Below are 17,459 nucleotides of genomic sequence, written 5' to 3'. Positions count from 1 at the left end.
ACGGGGGCGTGCCGAAAGCGACGGGGGCGTGCCGAAAGCGACGGGGGCGTGCCGAAAGCGACGGGGGCGTGCCGAAAGCGACGGGGGCGTGCCGAAAGCCGAGATACAGGAGCAGGGGCGGCCTGAGCTCGGTCACAGCGGAGAGGCGGGATTACCAGGAGGGAGGGAAATGGGCAGGCAGGCACATGGAGCGGCAGACAGGCTCGCCGAGGATAACAATGCCTGGGAACTGGCCAGAGAAAGCTGTGGGCAAAAAGAGACCCCAAAGCCGATCTGAAACAAGAACTGAACAAGGAAAATAACAGCGCTAGGTTACAGGAGAGAAAGGGAGGATGAAACAAAGGAAGGAGAGAGAGCAGGACCAAGCATCTGGAAGAAAGAAAAAGGGAGAGCTAGAAGAAGACACAAGAGGGAGTGGGAGCAGGAACGAACGAGAGCAGAAGTACAGGGAAGAAAAAAACAACAAAAATCATAGCAGCATGGGATAGAGAGGGGGCCAGGGGACAGCCCAAAACGTCCAAGAGGGGCAACAGGGCCCGAGGGTCCGCGACTCACCGCAGGTGTCGCTCTCAGCGCTGCCAGGAAAAATTTGCCAATTCAGACCCTTCTTTCTCCTTCTCTCCTCCCTTCCTTTTCTGGAGGTGCAGTCGCTCAGCTGCCCTCCACCTCAAAGAACACGCGGGTGTCTCTCGGCTCTTACAAAACGCAGCTTCCTGCACGTGTGGCCTCGCTCGCACGCTGCGCGGCCGTACCGCGCTCTGGGTGACGCGCACGGACCCTGATCGCACGCTGGCGGTCCGGCCCGCTGCGGACTGTACAGAGGGCTCCTGCCTCGCCCAGAGAGGCAGGCTCTCTCTTCCTGCAGTGGAAGGCAGCTGCTGCCCACATGCCCTTGATTTTCTTCTTTCCCTTTCTCAGGCCTCTCCAGCTTCAGCTGTGACAGCTCCTGTCCACAGCCAGAAAACGTCCCAGGGGCCTGTCCCTTCTCACCTCTCTGCTGCGAGGAGCACAAGGGCAGGCAGAGAACCCCACACAGTTCTGAAGTGGGTCCAGTCGACAGCATCCCCAGGGAAGGAACAGGCAAGCGCGGCCCCGGTGAGGCCTCTGGGAGAAGGTGAAGCGACTGCCGTTATTACCGTAGATCGCCCCTGGCCGGAGCCCCCCTTCCACAGGGGCTCCTGCGGAGGCGCCAAGGGCCGGCTTGCCGCCATCCCCGCGGGGCTCGGGGGTGACCTGGGGCTACGGGACGGGCTTCAGGGTGAGGTGCGAGACCTGGGGCCAGGACACGGTGCGGGCGAGGCCAGTGCCAGCTCAAGGGGAGCTCTGGCAAGCTGGGGAGGCACCCAGCACCAACCCCCGGGGGACACCCATCTTCTTCCCCTCTGCCTTTGTCCCAGCTCTCGGGTAACTCCCTGGGGCTCCCCCGGCCCGGATCACCTCCAGGAGAGCCGAGGCCTGACACAGCAGGCGGTGTGAAGCTTCCTGCCCCACCGCTGCCGTGTGGCCAGCGGGCAGGAGGGGCCCCCACACCTGCCAAAGGGGCTGGCCGGCCTCACCGGCGGCCTCGGCCCTCGCCCACCCCCAGGAATCACGCCCAGCAAGCCTCACGCTGCGGCAGCAGGAAGGCGGCTCTGGCGGTGCCGCACACCTGTGCGGGGCCGGCGCTGCAGTCCTGCCCTTCGCGCACCGAGCGCCCGCCGGCAGCGTGACGTGGGGCGGCGGCGGCATTTCCTTACCAGGAGGGGGCACGGAGCGTGGCCGCACCCCCCCACGGGCATCGGAGCATCGCACTGACGTTGCTGGCGGGCGGCAGCGTGGGGCACGGGGCCACCTCTGTGTCGCCCACCGACAGCACCGTGTGGCGTTTGCCAGGCAGCGGCGGTTAGCGCAGGCGAGCGCCACCCCCCGCGCGAGCGGCGGCCGAGCGGCACGTCACTGCGCACACGCTCTCGAGGAACGGGCACGACGCTTGGTGGGGAGCAGCTGGAAGCCCCCGGGAATCCACGTGAAAGCGGCAACAAAACTATCCCTCGTGCTGCGCCACAAGGGCCGCGGCGGTAGCGAGGACTGCGCCGCGCTACGGGCGCCCACGAGCGGTGCGGCTGCCTGGCAGCCGAGTCTGCAGAACCTACAGCTCCTGGCACGCGCTGGCCAACGCGGCACGGCCGCCTGCACGCCAAGCGCTGTAAGACCCCGCATCCCAGCGTGACCCAGGGAACCAACGCGGCTGGCCAGAAACCCCACACGCCAGGACCACAGCTCCCGCTGGGTTGCGAGAGGCGGTTTTCTCTGCTTTCTGACCCTGCAGCAACACCGTTGCTCACCCCTCCGAACCCCCACCAGTGCACCCAGAAGCCTCACCACCGGCTCGGGGCAGCCCCTGCCACCACCTCCAACACTGCCACCCTGCAGGCACCGCCATCCTCCCCAGGAGCTGCCAGCTGATGGCACGGCTCCACTCACCTTCTCCCTCGGTGCAGCCAGGGCCCAGCAATGCTCAGCGACTGCTCTGCTCCTCCCTTGGTTGACACCGACCCCTCCGACGGCTGCCTTGCTCTTAACAGCAGCACCCGCCCCGCCCCGCCCCTCCACCCGGAGCAAGCCCTTTACAGGGAGGGGCCGCTGCCATCAGCCTCACTGCCCACACCTGGGGCCCCTCCAGCCCCAGCCCACAGCTGGAGGCCATCACCCACCCCCACAGAGCATCATCACCCCTCCCAGCCCCTCACCTGGGGCAAAGGAAGCACAAAAGGCAGCCGGCAGCCAGCAAGTGTTTATTCAGTCACACACAGAACAAGTCCCAGAAGGGAGTGAGTCTGCTCCGGGGCTCAGGGCCCCTAATGCTGCCCCTGCTCCTGGCACACCTTGGCGCTTGTTCCCGGAGCCACGCTCCTCAGTCCAGCCGGGAACAGTCAGTCGGTTCCTGGAGCAACAAGCTGCAGGGCAGAGCTGGAAACTGCCAAACATGAGGAGCAAGATGCAGGACACAAGAAGACAGAAGAAAGGTGGCAGCTAGCTGACTAGTACAGGGGTAGAGAGAAAACAAGAGATGAGCAATGGGGCGGTGAGAGGATGGGGACAGGGAACCCAACGTGGATATGCAGAAAAAAAAGCAGCAGGGAGAGAAGAAAACAGGCAAAAAAAAAGCTGGGATGGGTGGCACAACAGACATGGAGGGGAAAAAAAAAAGGGGGGGGAGCAGGGAGCTAGACCAAGCAAGATGGAAGAAAGACCAAAAAGCTCCAAAGAACAGGGCACAGAGGGAGGAAAAAGCAACAGCGATGGGGAGTCAGGACAGCAAACCATGGGAAGGAACACAAAACAAATCACATCGCTACATGTGACAGGGCAGAGAAGGAAGAATTAGGAAACAGGGACAGAGACACAGAAAAAAAGAGACCTGGAGCCAAAAACTAATCCTGATGCATACAGAAAGAAGGGGGGTGGGGGTGGGGGTGGGGGGGTGTATTCTAAAACAGGGGAAACAGAGACAGAGAGATGGAGAAAAGACAAAAGCAACAGACTACAAGGCATCGAGAGAGGAATTACTGAATAGTAACAGAGCGCCAGCCAGAAACAGGCCACAAAGCAGCAAAGATCACAGGGGTACGGGGCACAGAGGAAGGAATTCGCAAACCTGGCACAAGGAGCCAGACAGAGAGAGAGCGAGGCAAAAATTAAATGGTGAAAAGAGACAGACCGCAGGGCAGAGGGAGGAATTGATAAACAGGGACAGGGCACCCAGCAGAGCATGATGGAGAACAGGGAAAAAAAAATAGCAGCAAGCTACAGGGAAGAGGGAGGAATTAAAGACCAGTGACTGGAAGACAGACAGCGACACATGGAGAGAGAGAAGACAAAAGAGCGATGGGCAACAAGATGGATAGGGAGGAAATGAAAAACAGCAGAAGGGAGTCAGCCAGAGAGAAAGACACTGAGGAAAAAGGCCAGACAGGCTATGAGGGACGGAGGTAGGAATGAAAAACGGGGGACAGGGAGCAGGAAAGAGAGAGATGGAGATCGCAGGGAATAGCAGCGGGTGCAGGAAGAAGAAAGGGGCATCAATAGGAACAGGGAGCTGGACAGAGAGGGATGGAGAAAGGCAACAAGAGCGGCAGGGTACAGGGCAGAGAAAGGGAAGACCTACAAGACGGGGACAGGGAGATGCTCCAAGCAAGACGGAAGATACGGGTGAGCAAAAAAAGTTGAGCAGCACCAGAAAGAGAGGAGTCTAGGAGAAAGACAGGGAGGGACCAGGCCACACAAGAGGGATGAGAGGGGCCCAAGAGCTCGGGACTTACTGCAGTTCTCCGCGCTGCCGTGAGAATTTGACAGGTCAGACTCCTCCTTCTGTTTGCCTTCTCCCTTCCTCTTCTACAGCTCCAGGTGCCTGGCTGTCCTCCACTTAGGAGAAGATGTAGGTGTCTCACAGCTCTTACGAGATGAGGCCTGCTAGACACAGAACCTCATTCAATCACACACTACGTGCAGGAGTAGGACAGAGGAAAGAGCGAGAAACCGAGAAGTGAGGAGCAGAACGGAAGGATCGAGAGAGAAATGGACTGAGGAGTGATGCAAAAGGTACAGAACAAGCAGTCAGAAGTGCAGACAGAAAAAGAAAAGGGAGCAGCAAGACGAGAGAGAAAGTGAGAGAGGAAGGGGGAGCAAGGCAGAAGAAAAGAAAGAAAAGATCTAGAGAAGAAGAAAAAAAAAATCACAGCATGGGAAAGAGAAGGGCGGGAAGGGACTGGGACATACAAGGGGGGCGACAGGGCCCCGAGGGCCCGGGACTCACCGCGGCTCTCGCTCCCGGCACTGCCGGGAGAACTGGACAGGTCAGATGCTTCTTTCTCCTTCCTTCCTCCTGCCCCTCCTCTTCTTCTGAAACTCCACTCGCCCGGCTGACCTCCCCCTAAAAGAATACGCGGGTGTCTCTCGGCTCTTACAAGACGTGGCTTCCGACACACGCAGCCTCGCTCGCTCGCTCGCTCCGCGGCCGTTCCGCGCCTGGGTCCGGCCCGCTGCGGACTGTGCAGAGGGCTCCTCGCTCACCCGGAGAGGCAGGCGCTCTCCCCCTGCAGGGCGAGGCGGCTGCTGCCCACATGCCCTTGACGTTCTCCTTCCTTCCCTTTCTCCGGCCCCTCCAGCTCCAGCCGCGGCGGCTCCCGCCCCGCTGCCCACGGCCGGGAAGGCTCGGCTCCGCCCGTCCCTTCTGGCCCCCGAGCCGTGAGAAGCGCCAGGCCGGGCAGAGACACCCCACGCCAGCCCGAGCTGGGCGCAGCCGGCGGCATCCCCGGGGCAGGAACGGACACGCGCGGCCCCAGCGCGGCCTCGGGAGGGGGCACGGAGGCGGCAGGGACCCTTATTGCCGCGGACCGGCCCGGCCGCAGCCCCAACACTCACCTCCGCCGCGCACGCGCACTCCCGGGAGACGCCGCGGCCGCGCATGCGCACCCCCGGGCCGGGGGGCACACCGCGTCTCGGGGAGCCGCGGGCAGCCCGCGGGAAACCGCCACAAAACCGCGTCTCGGGCCGCGCCGCGGGGCCGCGCCGGTACCGAGGGCTGTGCCGTGCCGCGCGCGCCCGCCAGCGCCGCGGCTGCGGGGAACCGAGAGCGCAGAAACTGCAGCTCCCGGCGTGCCCCGGGGAGCCAACATGGCCGACCGGAAGCCCCCTGCACGTGACTACGGCTCCCGCCGCGCCGCCCGCGCACCCGGAAGCCCGGCCGAGCGCAGCCCCGCGCGGCTCCGGGCAGCGCCGCCGCCGCCCGGCCCCGACGCGGAGCGGCCTCCGCCCCCGGTCCCGCCGCACCTTTCCCCGCAGCCGCCCGGCCCCGCTCCTGCCTCGGCTCGCACCGGCTCCTCCTCCAGCACCGGCCCCGGACAGGGAGGGGGCGCTGCCTGCAGCCTCCCTGCCCGCCCCTGCGGCTCCTCCGGCCCGGCCCACGCTCCCCCCCCCCGGTAACTATAGCGACCAGCACCGTTAATAAACGCCGGAGGTGCCCGTCGCTCCTCCGAGCTCGCGCTCTACGGGCCGCCGGTCCTGCGGTCGCGGGGCCGCCGCCGCGCACGCGCACTCCGGGGGCCGCCCGGCGCAGCCGCACGCCGCAGATCGCCTCTCCCCGCCGGGGGAGCCTTCCCCGGCCAGCGGGAGCAGCCGCTGGGCGAGACCGCTCCGGTGCGCGGGCCGACGGGACCGACGCTGCCAAATCTTATAACCCCCCGGAGAGGGAGGAGCTCCGGCACGGCCGCAGCGCAGGGCAGCGCAGTCTCGCCTTGTGACCCAGAACTCAGCGGGGTGACCGAAGTGTCGGTCAGAGCAGCCTCAGGGCTCTTCGGACGGGTGGAAGGGGGAGGAAAGCCTGTGACAACGCGACACGGGAGCGCAGAGTTGTTTTAAGGACGAAACAGCGTAACTTCGGTCCCTGGGAGACCAGTACAGTAACTATTAAAAGCACACGTATTGTTAGATATTTTTCCTAAACTCACATTTATCCAATTTAGTTTTTCAAATCCTGGTGATAGCAGAAATAGTTTTTTAAAAAAACCCAGATAAATCCAGGAACATTTCTGCCCGTGTTCAGCCGCTCTTCTGGAGCGTACGCTAGGAGCTGGAGAACCCGAGCAAGCTGTCTGATTATATTTACGGCAGCTCTGGCCCCGACAGCTCCCCCGTCCGTCCCCTTGCCAGGAACTAGCGCCGCGGCGGCTACAGCTCAGCCCAAAGCCAAACCGACACCGACCTCGGCTCTGGAAAGCGCCACCTCATCTCCCCCCGTTTTGCTGATTAGGGATATCAATTCAACTCAGACACCGGAGTGAAAGGAGCAGGCGTATTTTATTAGAAATAACTAAATAACAGAAGAATATGGAAAACACGCAGTCAGGAAAGACGGAATAGTGCACTCACACAGATAGGAAAATACAGGGTAACGCATCAAATCCTGACTGCCTGAGAGAGAGGGAACAGCGATTAAAAAAGATCCCTCAGCACCTGCACCCGTTGCCACCACCCAGACCCGCAGGCAGCCCCGGTTACAGCGAGGGTTTGCAGAGCCTTTCCCGGCAAGTGGGAAACCCTACGCGGTGCGTCCACCCGTAGGTGAGGCCTCCAAAGTCGCTGTGAGCGGGTCCACCCTTCTATACCCCAAAATCGGCAAGCCAGAAGAGCTGGCACCTTGGTTTGGAGCGGAAATATCTGGTTTCAATCTCACATTAGATTCCCCCGGAGCCTGGCCAGGGCTCAGGGGAGAAGCTAAGGGAGCTCCTCTGCTTACCCAGGCAGACTAGGTGCAAGGGCTCACGTCAGGCCACAGGGCCAGACTACGGTCTCCACGACCCGGTTATTTTATCCCCACACAAAGAAAGATAAATGTACATTCAAGAGAGCCACGTCTTCCACACCTGTTTCACTAACGATGACATACTGAGTGAGCAGCTTCGGCTCAGGGCCTGTTGTTCAGGCTTCAATACTTCCACTTTTTACATCGGAATAGGTGGTTGGTTATCACTTAGTAAAATACCTGTTAGCACAATGGTTAACAGTTACAAAATACACAGGACTCGTCTACAGGTCAACTCTGGCTTGGCCCTATTGTCCAAGCCTTAGCGCTTCACCCCGAGAGTCCCCTTGCAAGCAGCCAGGACCAACACACGCCGCAAACATTCCAGCGGCTGCCAAAGGTTCAAATCCCACGCGCAGCGCCACGTGGCAGGCAGCGGTTAAAGCCGAGTTGGGCAGAAAAGGAGCTAAATGGGGAACACGCAGTTGGAGAAAGCATCTGACTGAGCACCCCCGGCACTGAACAGATGGGAAAAGGGTGGGCACAAACGCCCTTTTGGGGCAGGGAAGAGGAACGTGCTCCTCCAGAGGCTGAGATCCAGCCGCTTCCTTCCCCGTACAGGTGCGGAAAGAGAAGCACTCAGAGCAGGGGAATCCACCTCCAAAACCCTGCTCCCGACTGCTCTTCCCCCGGCATCCCACGCAGCCTCAAAGGGCGCTGCGGGTGGCTGCAGAGCCCTCCCGCTCCCCACGGCTGGTGCAGCCACATCCAAGTACAGAAAGGAGTTTTGAGAAAACTTCAGGAAGTTGGGTCATCGTCAGGTGGAATGGGAGCAGGTTCTAAAACTGGAGAACTACCAAGAGCCGAGTACTTGCTCACGAGGCAAAGAAAACATCCCCAAAGGGGCAGGGACGCTTGAGGCGACCACAGCCCAGGTGACAGGGAGATCCCCTGCCCAGGAGGGCTTTCTCTCGCCTCTTTGGCGGACCGCTGCCGCTACTCCTCCCGCTCGCTCTTGCCTCGCAGGTCCTTCTGCACGCGGTGGATGTCTCTCCCTTCTTCTCCACGACCAACTGCTGCAAGAGCAGGAGAATGCCATCAGGTCCGAGAGCGACGACGGTCCTGGGTGAGAGCTGGCCACAGCACCACCTGAACACCGGCCGCCCTCACACAGCCCTATACCCCCGCCCCCCCGAAAAAACCTCACAGATCGGCTTTTCTTACCCAATCGGTGCTCCGGTGCTGCCACACGTGGAGTCGCGGCGGGCGCTGGAGCTGGGCTCGGAATCGGGCACTCTGGGCAAACGGAGCTGGGCATGCAGAGCGGCGGCCACCGAGGCTGCGCCCCTGCTTACAGGGGGCTCGAGCCGCTGCCGGGACTGCGAAGTGCCCGGGACTGCAGGGCACGGGCCAGGCCCCGACTTACAGGGCAGCCCCGGTCCCAAAGGCCCACGAGGCCCCTCCTCTCCGCTACAGGGGCGCCCTGACCCGCACCCCGCTAACAGGGCCGCCACCCCACACAAGGCGCCAGCCAAGCACTATCGAGAGTGCTGGGCGCTGTCTGCCCTGAAGGCAGGTGAATCGGCAGCAGCGGCCCTTTCCCAAGAGGTTCTGGGGGCTGGGGAAGCAGAACTTCCCGAGGGGGGTTCCTCATCGCTTGGGAGAAGCTGCCGCGTCACTGCGGAGCAGCTGGTTGCAAGGGGCTGGCGGCTGAGGCCCACCCGTGCTGCCTGTCCCCCTAAATCTCCCCCTGCCCTGCCGTACCCCTGTCCCCTCTCCCTCTATGCTTTAAGCCCCCAGGCCGCCGGGCACCACCAGGTGAGAAAATGGGGCCTGAGGCGGCTCAGGCCGGGGCAGGGGGCAGGAGGGAGGAGGGAGGGCCGGGGGCCAGAGCACGCTGAGGGAAGGTCCCTCAGGCGGCCGGCTTCCCCGTCGTCCAGGCAGAGGAGCTGGCGCCCGACCGCGCCGTCCTTCCAGGCACCAGCTCCCGGAGAAGGAAGAAGGAAGAGGCATCCGTGGCCTGCGGAAGAAACTACGAGGCGAGGGCAAGCGAGAGGAGGAGCGGCACGCTGAAACCGGGGAAAGAGAAAGGGGCTGCGGGCAAAGGGCCCTCCCTGTCACCACGGCTGCTGTGGGACAAGAGCATCCTGGGCGCTTTTGGGAGGGTCTCGAGGACTCTGGGGCAGGTACTTGGCTCAGGGCCGTTCCCTGCGTTTCTAGAGGCTACCGCGGTTCTCGGTGAAGGGGACACAACTGCCGAGCCTTTGCCCTCGAAGGCCGGGGGCCGCAGACGCCCGCTCGCTACCCGCTCCTCCTGCCGAGGGCGGGGGACGGGCACAACCCTGCTTACAGGGCCGTCGGGTCAGAGGGCTCCACGGCTCGTGGCACTCGCCCCGAGTACGGGGCCGGCACGCTGGCAGGTCGCCAGCAGGACAGGCAGCCACCCAGGCCCAGAGAGCGGGCGGGTCACGCGTCGGCCGTGCTACGACCGCGCGGCTTGGCTCCGTCCTTGGAAAGGAGGGGCCAGCCGGGACTCGCCCTCCGCTCGCGGGCTCAGCGGGGACCGACCCCCTGTTGCTGCACAGAGCCCCTCTTTCCCTCCCGGGAAGTTTAAGCTAAGTACGCTGCAGCGATTTCAACAGGGGCCTAAACAAGAAGCTCCTTCACTCGCTCACTCGCACCGACGCGGACACAGGCAGGCACACGGACACGGACAGGGGGAAAGAAAACTTCCCAGGAGAGAGAGCGAGCTCTGTGCAGCCAATGTCTGGGGAGCCGTCCCCTCCCGCGAGCAAGAGAGCAGAGCCTCGGACCTGACCCCCCGGACGCACGGAGCCCAGAGGGACTCAACGTGCCACGGGGCTTCGCGGGGGACCAAGGGACAAGTGCCGCGACGCGCCCCGACTCCAGGGGGTCACGCTGGCCAGGCCGCCAGCAGGCAGAAGGCCGCCAGGGCCGGGGAAACAGCCCTCCCCTGCCTACAGGGCAGGCTTGGGGGCCAGAGAGCCCCATTTGCCCCTCGGTGCGGGGACGGTGCCGCTCTCTCCTTAAAGGGTCGCCCCTCTCTCCGGGCAGCCAAACCGTCGGGGCAAGGGGGCAAAAGGCCAGAGACCCGAGCCCTGCTTACAGGGAGGTCACCCGGCGCAGCGCCGGCCAGGACACCAAAGGTGCCGGCAACGGTGCCGTGGGGAGGCCCCTTTGCCCTGAGCTCCCGCCTCTCCCCCCAGCCCTCTCTTCAGCCCGCCGCTCCTCCTCTCCCTCGCTCTGGCCTCGCAGCTCCTTCACGATGCCTTGTCTTGCTTCTCGAGGAGCTGGTGCTCGGAAGGAAGGCGCAGCCAGGCGCCAGCTCCCCCACCCGGAGGACAGAGCAGAGGCCCCGGCCCCGCTGCCAGGCCTCCCCCCGCGCCCAAGTTACAGGCCGGCCGGCCTGGCTGCGGCTCACCACCACGGCGCGCTTCAGGAGCTCCGCTTCCCGCCCCGGCCGCAGAGATGGCGCCGCTCACCCCCCTTAGAGGGTTGCCACCTGCCCGGCAGCCTGACCACGGGGTGACGTGGCAAAAGGCCAGCAAAAACCCAAAGACCCGTGCCCTGCTTACAGGGGGGTCACCCGGCACAAAGCCGGTCAGGGCACCAAAGGTCCTGGCAACACGCTGGTGCGACCACAGCCCCGGTGACAGGGAGGTCCCTTTGCCCAGAGCGCCCTTCTCCTTCCTCCTCTTGCTGCCCAGACTTCCTCCGCGCCTTGTCCCACTCCCTCTTGGCCTGCAGCGGTACAGGACGGAGACCTCCACGCCGCTCCGCCGCCTGCTGCAAGGGCAGGAGGATGCCGTCAGGTCCGAGAGCGATGCTGGTCCCCGGCGAGAGCTGGCCACAGCACCACCCGAACCCCGGCCGCCCTCCCACCACCACCACCATCCCCCCTCCTTGCGAAAAAAACTCCCAGATTGGCTTTCCTCACCCAGTCCATGCTCCAGCACTTCCTGCAGGGATGTCTACGACGGGCGCTTTTCTCCTCCGGGCTCCTGGCCGCGTTCAGCAAGGCTTGGACCCTCCACCGCCCCTGAGGCGATGGCCGTCCCTCCTCAGGCAGCTCCAGTCCCCTCTCACCGGTCCTGAGGAAGCTCCGCTCCCCCACCCCCCGCCGTTGACGACACTCCCCCCCCCAGATGATGACACCACCCCACTTCCCCCCACCAGGCGACGACACTGCTCCCCCCCCCCCCCCAGACAGAGAGGCGACGACACTGCTCCCCCCCCTCCCCCGCGCCGAGGCGACGACACTGCTCCCCCCCCTCCCCCGCCGAGGCGACGACACTGCTCCCCCCCCCTCCCCCGCGCCGAGGCGACGACACTGCTCCCCCCCCTCCCCCGCCGAGGCGACGACACTGCTCCCCCCCCCCGCCGAGGCGACGACACTGCTCCCCCCCCCCGCCGAGGCGACGACACTGCTCCCCCCCCCTCCCCCGCGCCGAGGCGACGACACTGCTCCCCCCCCCCCCCAGACACAGAGGCGACGACACTGCTCCCCCCCCTCCCCCGCGCCGAGGCGACGACACTGCTCCCCCCCCTCCCCCGCGCCGAGGCGACGACACTGCTCCCCCCCCTCCCCCGCCGAGGCGACGACACTGCTCCCCCCCCCCGCCGAGGCGACGACACTGCTCCCCCCCCCCGCCGAGGCGACGACACCGACCCCCTCTCCAAGGCGGCTCCCGTCCCGTCCCCCCCCCCCCGTTCCCAAGTCGATCCGGTACTTCTCCAGGCAGGTTCGACTCCTGCTCGCCCCTTCCCCGGGCAGGTCCCCCTCAGGCGACCGCTCCGCCCCTCACAGCGGCGCTTTGTTCAGAGCGCCCTTCTCTTTCCTCTTGCTTCCCAGACTTCCTCCGCTGCTCCTCCCGCTCGCTCTTGCCTCGCAGGTCCTTCCACACGCAGTGGACATCTCTCCCTTCTCCGCCACCAGCTGCTGCAAGGGCAGTAGTGTGCCGTCAGGTCTGAGAAGGACGCCTGTCCCCGGCGAGAAGTGCCCACAGCACCACCCGAACCCCGGCCGCCCTCCAACCCCCCCTTCCCCCCCGAAAAAAACCTCACAGATCGGCTTTTCTCACCAGAGCCGGTGCTCCAGCACTTCCTGCAGGGACGACTGCGCCGGGCACTCGTCTGCTCCAGGCACCTTGCCGCGCCTGGCGGGTCCAGGACTCTCCTGAGCCCCTCAGACAATGGCGCTCGCCCCCCCACAGGCGACTCGGGTCCACCCCCGCCCGCCCCGAGCCGAGCCGAGCCGATGAGGTCCCCGCCGAGGCGGCGCCGATCGCCGAGCAGCCTTTTCCGGGGGCGCCGCTCCCGCTCCTCTCAGGCGGCCGCGCGGCGCCTCACTGCTGCGCGCGCCGTTCCCGCCCTTCGCCTCAGGCGGCCGCGCGGCGCCTCACTGCTGCGCGCGCCGTTCCCGCCCTTCGCCTGAGGCGAAAGCTCCGCCCCTCACGTCGGCGCGCGCCGTTCCCGCGTGCCGAAAGCGTCGGGGGCGTGCCGAAAGCGTCGGGGGCGTGCCGAAAGCGTCGGGGGCGTGCCGAAAGCGTCGGGGGCGTGCCGAAAGCGTCGGGGGCGTGCCGAAAGCGTCGGGGGCGTGCCGAAAGCGTCGGGGGCGTGCCGAAAGCGTCGGGGGCGTGCCGAAAGCGTCGGGGGCGTGCCGAAAGCGTCGGGGGCGTGCCGAAAGCGTCGGGGGCGTGCCGAAAGCGTCGGGGGCGTGCCGAAAGCGTCGGGGGCGTGCCGAAAGCGTCGGGGGCGTGCCGAAAGCGTCGGGGGCGTGCCGAAAGCGTCGGGGGCGTGCCGAAAGCGTCGGGGGCGTGCCGAAAGCGTCGGGGGCGTGCCGAAAGCGTCGGGGGCGTGCCGAAAGCGTCGGGGGCGTGCCGAAAGCGTCGGGGGCGTGCCGAAAGCGTCGGGGGCGTGCCGAAAGCGTCGGGGGCGTGCCGAAAGCGTCGGGGGCGTGCCGAAAGCGTCGGGGGCGTGCCGAAAGCGTCGGGGGCGTGCCGAAAGCGTCGGGGGCGTGCCGAAAGCGTCGGGGGCGTGCCGAAAGCGTCGGGGGCGTGCCGAAAGCGTCGGGGGCGTGCCGAAAGCGTCGGGGGCGTGCCGAAAGCGTCGGGGGCGTGCCGAAAGCGTCGGGGGCGTGCCGAAAGCGTCGGGGGCGTGCCGAAAGCGTCGGGGGCGTGCCGAAAGCGTCGGGGGCGTGCCGAAAGCGTCGGGGGCGTGCCGAAAGCGTCGGGGGCGTGCCGAAAGCGTCGGGGGCGTGCCGAAAGCGTCGGGGGCGTGCCGAAAGCGTCGGGGGCGTGCCGAAAGCGTCGGGGGCGTGCCGAAAGCGTCGGGGGCGTGCCGAAAGCGTCGGGGGCGTGCCGAAAGCGTCGGGGGCGTGCCGAAAGCGTCGGGGGCGTGCCGAAAGCGTCGGGGGCGTGCCGAAAGCGTCGGGGGCGTGCCGAAAGCGTCGGGGGCGTGCCGAAAGCGTCGGGGGCGTGCCGAAAGCGTCGGGGGCGTGCCGAAAGCGTCGGGGGCGTGCCGAAAGCGCCGGGGGCGTGCCGAAAGCGCCGGGGGCGTGCCGAAAGCGCCGGGGGCGTGCCGAAAGCGCCGGGGGCGTGCCGAAAGCGCCGGGGGCGTGCCGAAAGCGCCGGGGGCGTGCCGAAAGCGCCGGGGGCGTGCCGAAAGCGCCGGGGGCGTGCCGAAAGCGCCGGGGGCGTGCCGAAAGCGCCGGGGGCGTGCCGAAAGCGCCGGGGGCGTGCCGAAAGCGCCGGGGGCGTGCCGAAAGCGCCGGGGGCGTGCCGAAAGCGCCGGGGGCGTGCCGAAAGCGCCGGGGGCGTGCCGAAAGCGCCGGGGGCGTGCCGAAAGCGCCGGGGGCGTGCCGAAAGCGCCGGGGGCGTGCCGAAAGCGCCGGGGGCGTGCCGAAAGCGCCGGGGGCGTGCCGAAAGCGCCGGGGGCGTGCCGAAAGCGCCGGGGGCGTGCCGAAAGCGCCGGGGGCGTGCCGAAAGCGCCGGGGGCGTGCCGAAAGCGACGGGGGCGTGCCGAAAGCGACGGGGGCGTGCCGAAAGCGACGGGGGCGTGCCGAAAGCGACGGGGGCGTGCCGAAAGCGACGGGGGCGTGCCGAAAGCGACGGGGGCGTGCCGAAAGCGACGGGGGCGTGCCGAAAGCGACGGGGGCGTGCCGAAAGCGACGGGGGCGTGCCGAAAGCGACGGGGGCGTGCCGAAAGCGACGGGGGCGTGCCGAAAGCGACGGGGGCGTGCCGAAAGCGACGGGGGCGTGCCGAAAGCGACGGGGGCGTGCCGAAAGCGACGGGGGCGTGCCGAAAGCGACGGGGGCGTGCCGAAAGCGACGGGGGCGTGCCGAAAGCGACGGGGGCGTGCCGAAAGCGACGGGGGCGTGCCGAAAGCGACGGGGGCGTGCCGAAAGCGACGGGGGCGTGCCGAAAGCGACGGGGGCGTGCCGAAAGCGACGGGGGCGTGCCGAAAGCGACGGGGGCGTGCCGAAAGCCGAGATACAGGAGCAGGGGCGGCCTGAGCTCGGTCACAGCGGAGAGGCGGGATTACCAGGAGGGAGGGAAATGGGCAGGCAGGCACATGGAGCGGCAGACAGGCTCGCAGAGGATAACAATGCCTGGGAACTGGCCAGAGAAAGCTGTGGGCAAAAAGAGACCCCAAAGCCGATCTGAAACAAGAACTGAACAAGGAAAATAACAGCGCTAGGTTACAGGAGAGAAAGGGAGGATGAAACAAAGGAAGGAGAGAGAGCAGGACCAAGCATCTGGAAGAAAGAAAAAGGGAGAGCTAGAAGAAGACACAAGAGGGAGTGGGAGCAGGAACGAACGAGAGCAGAAGTACAGGGAAGAAAAAAACAACAAAAATCATAGCAGCATGGGATAGAGAGGGGGCCAGGGGACAGCCCAAAACGTCCAAGAGGGACAACAGGGCCCGAGGGTCCGCGACTCACCGCAGGTGTCGCTCTCAGCGCTGCCAGGAAAAATTTGCCAATTCAGACCCTTCTTTCTCCTTCTCTCCTCCTTTCCTTTTCTGGAGGTGCAGTCGCTCAGCTGCCCTCCACCTCAAAGAACACGCGGGTGTCTCTCGGCTCTTACAAAACGCAGCTTCCTGCACGTGTGGCCTCGCTCGCACGCTGCGCGGCCGTACCGCGCTCTGGGTGACGCGCACGGACCCTGATCGCACGCTGGCGGTCCGGCCCGCTGCGGACTGTACAGAGGGCTCCTGCCTCGCCCAGAGAGGCAGGCTCTCTCTTCCTGCAGTGGAAGGCAGCTGCTGCCCACATGCCCTTGATTTTCTTCTTTCCCTTTCTCAGGCCTCTCCAGCTTCAGCTGTGACAGCTCCTGTCCACAGCCAGAAAACGTCCCAGGGGCCTGTCCCTTCTCACCTCTCTGCTGCGAGGAGCACAAGGGCAGGCAGAGAACCCCACACAGTTCTGAAGTGGGTCCAGTCGACAGCATCCCCAGGGAAGGAACAGGCAAGCGCGGCCCCGGTGAGGCCTCTGGGAGAAGGTGAAGCGACTGCCGTTATTACCGTAGATCGCCCCTGGCCGGAGCCCCCCTTCCACAGGGGCTCCTGCGGAGGCGCCAAGGGCCGGCTTGCCGCCATCCCCGCGGGGCTCGGGGGTGACCTGGGGCTACGGGACGGGCTTCAGGGTGAGGTGCGAGACCTGGGGCCAGGACACGGTGCGGGCGAGGCCAGTGCCAGCTCAAGGGGAGCTCTGGCAAGCTGGGGAGGCACCCAGCACCAACCCCCGGGGGACACCCATCTTCTTCCCCTCTGCCTTTGTCCCAGCTCTCGGGTAACTCCCTGGGGCTCCCCCGGCCCGGATCACCTCCAGGAGAGCCGAGGCCTGACACAGCAGGCGGTGTGAAGCTTCCTGCCCCACCGCTGCCGTGTGGCCAGCGGGCAGGAGGGGCCCCCACACCTGCCAAAGGGGCTGGCCGGCCTCACCGGCGGCCTCGGCCCTCGCCCACCCCCAGGAATCACGCCCAGCAAGCCTCACGCTGCGGCAGCAGGAAGGCGGCTCTGGCGGTGCCGCACACCTGTGCGGGGCCGGCGCTGCAGTCCTGCCCTTCGCGCACCGAGCGCCCGCCGGCAGCGTGACGTGGGGCGGCGGCGGCATTTCCTTACCAGGAGGGGGCACGGAGCGTGGCCGCACCCCCCCACGGGCATCGGAGCATCGCACTGACGTTGCTGGCGGGCGGCAGCGTGGGGCACGGGGCCACCTCTGTGTCGCCCACCGACAGCACCGTGTGGCGTTTGCCAGGCAGCGGCGGTTAGCGCAGGCGAGCGCCACCCCCCGCGCGAGCGGCGGCCGAGCGGCACGTCACTGCGCACACGCTCTCGAGGAACGGGCACGACGCTTGGTGGGGAGCAGCTGGAAGCCCCCGGGAATCCACGTGAAAGCGGCAACAAAACTATCCCTCGTGCTGCGCCACAAGGGCCGCGGCGGTAGCGAGGACTGCGCCGCGCTACGGGCGCCCACGAGCGGTGCGGCTGCCTGGCAGCCGAGTCTGCAGAACCTACAGCTCCTGGCACGCGCTGGCCAACGCGGCACGGCCGCCTGCACGCCAAGCGCTGTAAGACCCCGCATCCCAGCGTGACCCAGGGAACCAACGCGGCTGGCCAGAAACCCCACACGCCAGGACCACAGCTCCCGCTGGGTTGCGAGAGGCGGTTTTCTCTGCTTTCTGACCCTGCAGCAACACCGTTGCTCACCCCTCCGAACCCCCACCAGTGCACCCAGAAGCCTCACCACCGGCTCGGGGCAGCCCCTGCCACCACCTCCAACACTGCCACCCTGCAGGCACCGCCATCCTCCCCAGGAGCTGCCAGCTGATGGCACGGCTCCACTCACCTTCTCCCTCGGTGCAGCCAGGGCCCAGCAATGCTCAGCGACTGCTCTGCTCCTCCCTTGGTTGACACCGACCCCTCCGACGGCTGCCTTGCTCTTAACAGCAGCACCCGCCCCGCCCCGCCCCTCCACCCGGAGCAAGCCCTTTACAGGGAGGGGCCGCTGCCATCAGCCTCACTGCCCACACCTGGGGCCCCTCCAGCCCCAGCCCACAGCTGGAGGCCATCACCCACCCCCACAGAGCATCATCACCCCTCCCAGCCCCTCACCTGGGGCAAAGGAAGCACAAAAGGCAGCCGGCAGCCAGC

The 17,459-nt window shown here is 66.1% G+C and overlaps 1 long non-coding RNA gene across 1 annotated transcript; it reads right to left on the bottom strand.

Moving 5' to 3' along the window:
- Nucleotides 1–2,768: 2,768 nt before the first annotated feature.
- LOC141959827 (uncharacterized) lies at nt 2,769–6,121 on the bottom strand. The gene is made up of 4 exons (XR_012633507.1): nt 5,981–6,121; nt 4,796–4,912; nt 4,302–4,452; nt 2,769–2,956 (listed from the first exon to the last, which is right to left on the bottom strand). It is a non-coding gene; the product is annotated as an uncharacterized LOC141959827 (long non-coding RNA).
- Between the last annotated feature and the right edge of the window lie 11,338 nt (nt 6,122–17,459).

This window comes from Athene noctua, chromosome 4 (assembly GCF_965140245.1).
Source record: "Athene noctua chromosome 4, bAthNoc1.hap1.1, whole genome shotgun sequence".
Classification (NCBI taxonomy): Eukaryota; Metazoa; Chordata; class Aves; order Strigiformes; family Strigidae; genus Athene; species Athene noctua.
The sequence above is the reverse complement of the archived record's forward strand: the minus strand, read 5'-3'. Positions and strand labels throughout refer to the sequence as shown.